This window comes from Acanthisitta chloris, unplaced genomic scaffold, assembly GCF_000695815.1.
Source record: "Acanthisitta chloris isolate BGI_N310 unplaced genomic scaffold, ASM69581v1 scaffold6373, whole genome shotgun sequence".
Classification (NCBI taxonomy): domain Eukaryota; kingdom Metazoa; phylum Chordata; class Aves; order Passeriformes; family Acanthisittidae; genus Acanthisitta; species Acanthisitta chloris.
This window is the reverse complement of record NW_008664259.1, coordinates 16,098-23,935: the sequence shown is the minus strand read 5'-3', so window position 1 is coordinate 23,935 and position 7,838 is coordinate 16,098. Positions and strand designations below refer to the sequence as shown.

General features: G+C 40.7%; 1 protein-coding gene across 1 annotated transcript in view; it reads right to left on the bottom strand.

Moving 5' to 3' along the window:
- LOC103798984 (dystonin-like) overlaps positions 1 to 7,838 on the bottom strand; it is a gene marked incomplete at its 3' end in the record, with an annotated part of 39,165 nt that overhangs the window by 17,784 nt on the left and 13,543 nt on the right. The gene's annotated exons all lie outside the window — the stretch shown is intronic.

The window sequence follows — 7,838 nt, the reverse complement described above, 5'->3', positions numbered from 1 at the left end:
CCTGCTGAGCTTTAAAGTCTTCTTCAAATGGCATTGCAGCTCTGCTTTCAGATAAACCTTGCTGCTAGTTCTCTTACAGGAAACTCAACCCCATGCACTTACACTTCACACCTTCATCCTGCTTTATCCTTATTACAGGAAACTCAACCCCATGCACTTATACTTCACACCTTCATCCTGCTAAACTTCCTTGCCAGCCACAATATGCTTGGTTTAATGGAATACTTGTCTTAAGCCAATCTTACCTATAAACATTTTTAAGGCCCATAAGTATTACCCTGTACCAACATCACTGGTGTTTCATATTACTGTAAAAAACTTAAAACTAATATTGCCCTTTAAGTTTGCTCTGTGGGGCTTGGCTTTTAGATCTTGTAGATATCAGTGCTGTGTTACTCTGCCTCTTTCAGCACCTCTTAGCCGTAAGACCAAAAAGCAAAAAGGAATTTTCAAAGACACTGAGCAAAAACTCATCCCACAGAGGCTAACAAGAGCCACAAGGGTCAGAAACCTTTGCTACTGAAAACTAGACTCACCATGAAAAAAAAAACCCTAAAACAAAAGACCAAAAGAAAAATATACAGCATGTAACTTTTAGGGAACAATTCAGTCATTAAATTTTCTCATTTTTTGTTTCTAGAGAAACTATTTTCTTAGTTTTAACCTAGCAGAGGCTTTGAAATAATTGCAACAGATAGAAATAAAACTGTTCAATATCACATTGTTTACAATGAATGATAACATTTCATCTGGCAACACCCCAAATTCCCTTGATAATAAAATGATGTTAGCTTTGGGAAACTCAGTACAAGCTTCGCTTTGAACTAACTGCAAGGCCACTGCAAATAAAAATCTGTTTCTTCTCAGCCATTTAGAATCACTGGGTTCCTTGTCCTCTTTTGAAGACAAGTCCACAAAGACAGATAACACTGCACCCATTATGTCTTGAAAGAACATTTAATTAATAGTAAAACATAAGTGGTGCAATATCATCCTTCTAATGCAGTGGGACTTTCCACTTCCAATATGCTTAGTGGGAGCAGGACCAAGCTCATGCTATTCTTCTCTCAGTTCCAGTGCAAGGAAAACAATGCCACGAAACCAATATCAGCCGTTGCTCTTAGCAGCACAGAAAGTCCATGAAAAATGAAAGACAATACTAGAAAAGAAAACTGAAACACTCCAGTCTCCTGTTTCAGCCACAACAATGGAGATGGCATGAGCAATGATGATTACTTTAACAGCACAGTTTGGACAAAAGAATGAGGTTTCTGTAAGCGTTGCTTTGGTTATTTTTTTTCCCTCCATACATTTGTTTCACACTTGATAAAAAGAAGAATAATCACTTATGCTGCCTGTTCCATTGCCAACTCTCAGAACATGAAAGGACAAGTTGTAAGAGCTTTGACTATTCCCAGAAAATGAGCTGCAAGCTGCAGAGACACTGACACAATAATCTCCTTGGAATAAAGCTTTCATTTAGAGGAAGAAGTAACACTTTTCTCACTGCGATACGGATTTTAAAAATCAACAAAAACAACTGGTATTGCAGAATATATCATTTTACACTGGTGCTGTGGAAGAAGAGCCTACTCTGTGAGATGCCTCCACACTTTCCCATCCCAGCAACTCCTACCAGCACAGGGTTATTCCAGTTCTCCTTCAAGAAGGAGGGAAAATTGCAATGAATGCTGCTATTTGCAGTTAATTATACACTTAGCACATAGCATACTGACCTAGATTAACTGTTCTATATTTATCTAAAGCCTTGATCTCCAAGAAAATACTACAGAAGACAGCGTTTGTGCCTGTCTTGATAGTGCTTGCCTTTGGTTTGTTGAAGCAGACAGAAGGTTCCCCAGCTGAGAACAAGCCCAGTGACAGTTTGTGAAAGGGAAAAGACAAATAGTATGACTTGAATGCAAAAGCACCTGGTACTGGCCACAGCAAGTGCATGTTGCCTGGGGCTTGGGGCTTCCCCTTCTGCAGGTCACCCTCTGCTCTTCCCAAACATAGAGGGATCCACTGCAAAGCCCTAGGAAAAGGAGTTCAGCTGACAGAGTTTAGGAAAAGACTATTTTAGCCTGAGGAAAATGCATCCAGAAAACATGGCTCAGCAAATCACTGGCTGGCACATTGTTTCATCCTTTTTCTCTGCTGTCAGCTTGCAGAGATACCAGTTCACTAACTGGGTATATAGGAATTCTGCAATACTTCCAACTGTTGAAACTGCAGTTGCAATGAGTATCCTTCTAATACACGTTTATTTAATTGTCTTAGCTAAAGCAAACACTAGATTTAAAAGCATCTGCCAGGGGAGGGTTAGGTTGGATCTTAGGAAGAGATTTTTTTCAGAGAGAGTGCTCAGGCATTGGAATGTGCTGCCCAGGGAGGTGGTGGATTCCCCATCCCTGGAGGTTTTCAAGCTGAGACTGGATGTGGCACTTAGTGCCATGGTCTAGTGACCACAGTAGGGTTGGACTTGATCATCTTTGAGGTCTCTTCCAACCAGGTTGATTCTATGATCACCCATCATGGCAAACACATAAGGCTATAGAGAAAAATAGCTGAGTTTTGTAGAAGCGATTTGCCATGTATTATATTTTCTAACAATTTGCATAGCACTATAAAATGGTTTTATGCATAATTAAGAACAAATTAAGCTAACTGCACTTTAAGTAACATACAATGACTCTACTTTCTGTCATAATACTGTGAGTCATCTCATGGCAGATTTTTCAGTGGGCTGGGGCCTTGCCATGAAAACACACACAAACATCCCAAACACTGGTCAGGTTGGAACATTCCATGCAGAGGAGATGCTTCTACTGCAGCCACACCTAAGTCAAGGGGTTTGGCTTCTACACTGAAAGCTATTAATCATTTCATTTATAAAGAGCCTGGTGCTTGCCATTCAAGATCTTAGTGGAGGTGTTAGAAATTAGACACAATTTGTATCAGAAATGAGGGGCAAAAAGTGTTATTAATGCCACCTCGATTAGGAACCCGACAAAATTACAAAAAGAAAACAAATACCTTAGCACCACAAGGAGAAGCAAGTGAACAAGATCTGCAGAACAGTATAACGAAACGAAGGGGGTTAGAAATGCAAGTTCCATGGATCAAATGCAAGTTTTCTAGTCTGCAAAGACTCCTTGAAGTCAGAGTTGAGCATAAGTTAGGTACATGCAAATTTTCTCATTTCAGCTTACAGGGAAGCTGGAGAGGGACTCTTTGTTAAAAGCTACAGTGACAGGACAAGGGGCAATGGGTACAAATTGAAGGAAGGCAAATTCAAGTTAGATATCAGGAAGAAGTTTTTCCCTGTGAGGGTGTTGAGACACTGTCCCAGGTTGCCCAGGGAGGCTGTGGCTGCCCCAACCCTGGCAGTGTTCACAGCCAGGTTGGATGAGCCTTGAGCAACCTGCTCTGGTGGGAGGTGTCCCTGCCCAGGGCAGGGGTTGGGACTGGATGATCTGTAAGGTCCATTCCAACCCCTAAAATTCTATGGTTTTATGATTGCCAGAAACTTACACCTAGTAAAACAGTTCAAGATTCAAACTAGGAGCTACAAAATTTGACCAATAAAACAAAAGATTAGATTTGAAGGGGATTTGGTATTTCAAAATATAAAAACATATTTAACTGAACTTTTATTTTCCCAGTCAGTGATGAAAAAACCACATCCTTTTCCTCACTGGATGACAGTTGTCCAGGCTACACTATTTGACTTTATTAAAACATCTATACATGAGAGTGATATTCCCCATGAAAATACTGTTAACAGGTTCAGGAGGATGACAAGCCTGAAGTTATTTACATGAACCATCTAAGGTGTTCAACCAGCACAGCTCTGTTTCAGTCAAAACTCTGGACACTGCCTGAGTAATACCTGATATTAAAAGATTAGCAGAAATACTAATGTAGTGAGTTCAAGCAGAACACTCAGAGCAAACATGACTGAAGATGCAGAGTGAAATGTATCACGTCACTGTAGTTCAGTTAGCTTTTCCACTGCTGTAATGCTTGTAAAAATTAAACAAGTTTTTTGTTCACAGACAGAGGAAAAGGATGGGTGCCAGAAAGACTCATGGGTTTTTCAGGGATGGAAGGAGTACTAGAAGAAATTAAAGACCATGCCAGAACACACAATTATAAAATACAATTTGAAAAAAGAGACAAGAATAGAGAAACTTCTGAAACAGATAAGATTCAACATAGAATCATAGAATCAACAAGGTGGGAAGAGGCCTTTAAGATCATCAAGTCCAACTCTCCACCTAGCACTGCCACTAAACCCCTAAACCAGATCCTCCAGCACCAGATCCAGATGCCTCTTAAACACCTCCAGGGATGGTGACTGCACCACCTCCCTGGGCAACCTATTCCAGTGCCTCAACACCCTAACAGGGAAAACATTTTTTCTAACATCTAATCTGACTCTGCCCTTCTTGAAGATTTTCTCAATTAGTATGAAACAAATTCAAAATTTTACTACTATAGTCAAAGTGACACATGGTATGTCAGACCTGGTAGCTCATCATTCAGCACTTGACTGGAAGTTTAAAGGTGAAAGCAGGTGAAAAATATTCCATTAAACCCTTCTATCTTGGCCACTTGACACAGAATATTTGCAGTAATTTACATAAATATCTTATGACTTTTCAGAAACATGTTTTATGGAGGGGGAGATAGGGAAAATGTGTGTGACTCTGTGATAGGGAAAATTTTATGTGACTCTACAGATTTTACTCAATGCCTCTAGAAAGATGAGCAATAATACTTATTTATTCCCTCAAGAGCTGAAAAATTCTCATGGGATCTGAACTCTTCAGCTCTCCTTTGTGTACTTTTTCATAATGTTTTCATATGAATTTTCAGATTCGATAAATGATTCTGAAAAAAATAATGCAATTAATGGTGCAACAAGGGGACACCATTTAAAGATATTTTTTGTCTGTTCTTCATCCCAACATATTGTATCAGGACTTCCAACAGAAAAAGAATTAGTGTTTTATGAACTGTATTAAAAATAAGGAAAACAAAAGCCTCAGGAGCCTTAACTTACTAATTTAGCCCCTAACAACATACACAACTAATTCAGGTGATTCCTTCCATTGTCCATGTCCTTGCTTTGATGAGCACTGAGTTTGACAAACCTACTGCAGCCTCCTGTCCCACCTTTGTTAGCACTGCAAAAATTTACCTGTTACATGCTACACCAATTGATTTAGACACAACTGAGGCATTGTAGTATCTATTAGTTAAATGTGGAGCTCAGCTGCAGCCATGCAAAACAAACCCTAATCAGAACTTGGCAGTAAGTTTGCCATGTAGGTTTCAAGTTCAGTACACACATGAATGGAACTAGAAAGGCTCTGTCAGTCCTTTCACCAGCTTTACAACAAAATTTTTGATTCTCTTTGTACTAAGAGCAGCTTCTGTCACTACAGAACAAGAAATGGTACAGTAACTTCGACATTTTTTTTCCTGTGATAAAATTTAAATAGGAATGAGGCTCAACCCACACTGTGCAATCTACAGAGATAATCACAAATCATTTAACTTTCTCTGGAGTGCTGGAATACCAAAAAGGCAATGAAGAAAGCCAAACAATTTATTTTTCTGTTTTTCATTGAGATAATCACAAATCATTTAACTTTCTTTGGAGTGCTGGAATACCAAAAAGACAATGAAGAAAGCCAAAAAATTTATTTTTCTGTTTTGCATCCTGAAAATACTTTCTCCAGACCCCAGCAGCAACTGCTGGACACAATGGCTTCCCAGTGGGATTAGGACAGATACCAATAAGGAAAAAGAGAGTTACTACTACAATTAGTTCCAATTATTTCCCATTCTCCTTGTGCCATCCTGCCTTGGAGGCAATCATTTCTCCACATGCCACAGTTTTGCCAAAGGCACTGCCAGAAGACCAAGACCTCTCCCTGTCCAATTTATCATGGGCACATATGCCACCATTGCTCAGACACCAAACCCTTGTGGGTAAAGGCTCCTGACACCCTTAGGTGTCCAGGTCTTTGCTGATCAAAGAGTAAGAAACACATGAAATCTCAATAAAAGACTGGCCTTTCAATTCAAAGCTTTGCTTTTCAGCCTATTTCCAGCTGGCCTAAACAAGAGAATGGCTTGGATTTCACAGAATTGGGAGAACATGACAGCTGGAAGAGACCTCTGGGGATCATCTAGTCCAACCCTCCTGCCAATGCAGGGTCCCCTGCAGCAGGTGACACAGAAATGCCTCCAGGTCAGTTCTGAACATGTCCAGAGACAGAGACTCAGCAACCTCCCTAGGCAGCAGATATTTCATCTCAATTATTTTTTTGTTCTCAGGTACTGCAAAAAGAAACCTGTTATTCAGTTGCTACTTAGCAGTAGGATCCAGCACAACATACACAGGCATCATTTTAACTCTGGATCTGAATCTTAATCAACCCAACTGACTGGAAGTCTTCCATCTAATACCCACTAAGGCTAACCACCACCACAACACAAGATGTTCAAATTGCAGGCATGCTTCCAGTACTATTTTAATACAGCCTTTACCAGGAGCCATCACAGAATCTTTCTGAGTGCATCCAATTAAACTGCAGCTGAAGTAACTTGCTATTTCTAAACCCATTAGAAATATACTCAGCCAAGTAATACCAAAAGCATGTCTGCTTGTCAGTATTTTTAAGCATCCTAAATGAAGCTCATGTTTTCCCAAAGTGACAATTCTTAACACCAAGTTTGTTTCTTCTATATAACACAAACTGTTGAAAACAGTAAGAACCACACTTCTCAACCAGGAGGTGGGTGGGAAAGTGAGGGGCAACACAACCCAACTCATACTTTCTTTTCCCTAAAGCTGTTTAACAATACATTATGCATCACAAAGCAGCAAGCCAAAACTAGCAAACCCAACTAATCTCTTTATTTAAAACACATCCCCTAGCATTTCAAGGCTTGACACTGTGTAATATTTAGTTTCTTTCTCATTCCTTCCCCAAGGGTGTTGAACGTGTTCCTGCAGATTGAGGCATTGCTATCCCTCCCCTTAAGGAATGTATTCGTGTCAGTACCTGATCAGCTGCAACATGTTTTAACACCAGAGGGATGCCACATGCACCACCAGCCACGAGCTTAGTGTTCAGCTAACTATACATACATGGCAAATCGTCCTGGGAAAGGTTGAAACAGCTTGTTCTGAACCAGAACAGTTATTTACCAGGCAGGAATCTAGGTTGCTCCCTGCTGTACCACACTCCGAAAAACATCCGCTTAGTAATTCTGAAGGTGTATGGAGCAAGTGCTGTAATATGTCAAAAGAAAAGCACTGTGAGCCTGGAAAATTTGTCTCTCTCACGTTATCTAGCATTTCTGGAGCTGTCACACTACTGCTTCCTCTGGGGACATGCTGCAGCTTCTATTCCTCTTCCTCCCACACGAAGTACTCAGTGCACCTCCAACACTCCTGCCGTGCTGCAGTCACTGTTAGCCTCTGCTCTGCTTTGTCTGGGAACAGAATCACAGAATCATCAAGGCTGGAGGAGACCTCTAAGATCATCAAGTCCAACCACTAACCTGTCACTGCTGGAACCCCCAAACCCTAAACCAGATCCTCCAGTGCCAGATCCAGATGCCTCTGAAACACCTCCAGGGATGGTGACTGCACCACCTCCCTGGGCAACCTATTCCACTGTCTGACTACCCTAACAGGGAAAACATTTTTCCTAGCTTCTAATCTGACTCTCCCCTGTCTCAGCATGTGACCATTCCCTCTAGTCCTCTATCTATCATTTATGGAGCTGTCACACTGCTGCTTCCTCGGGGGCACA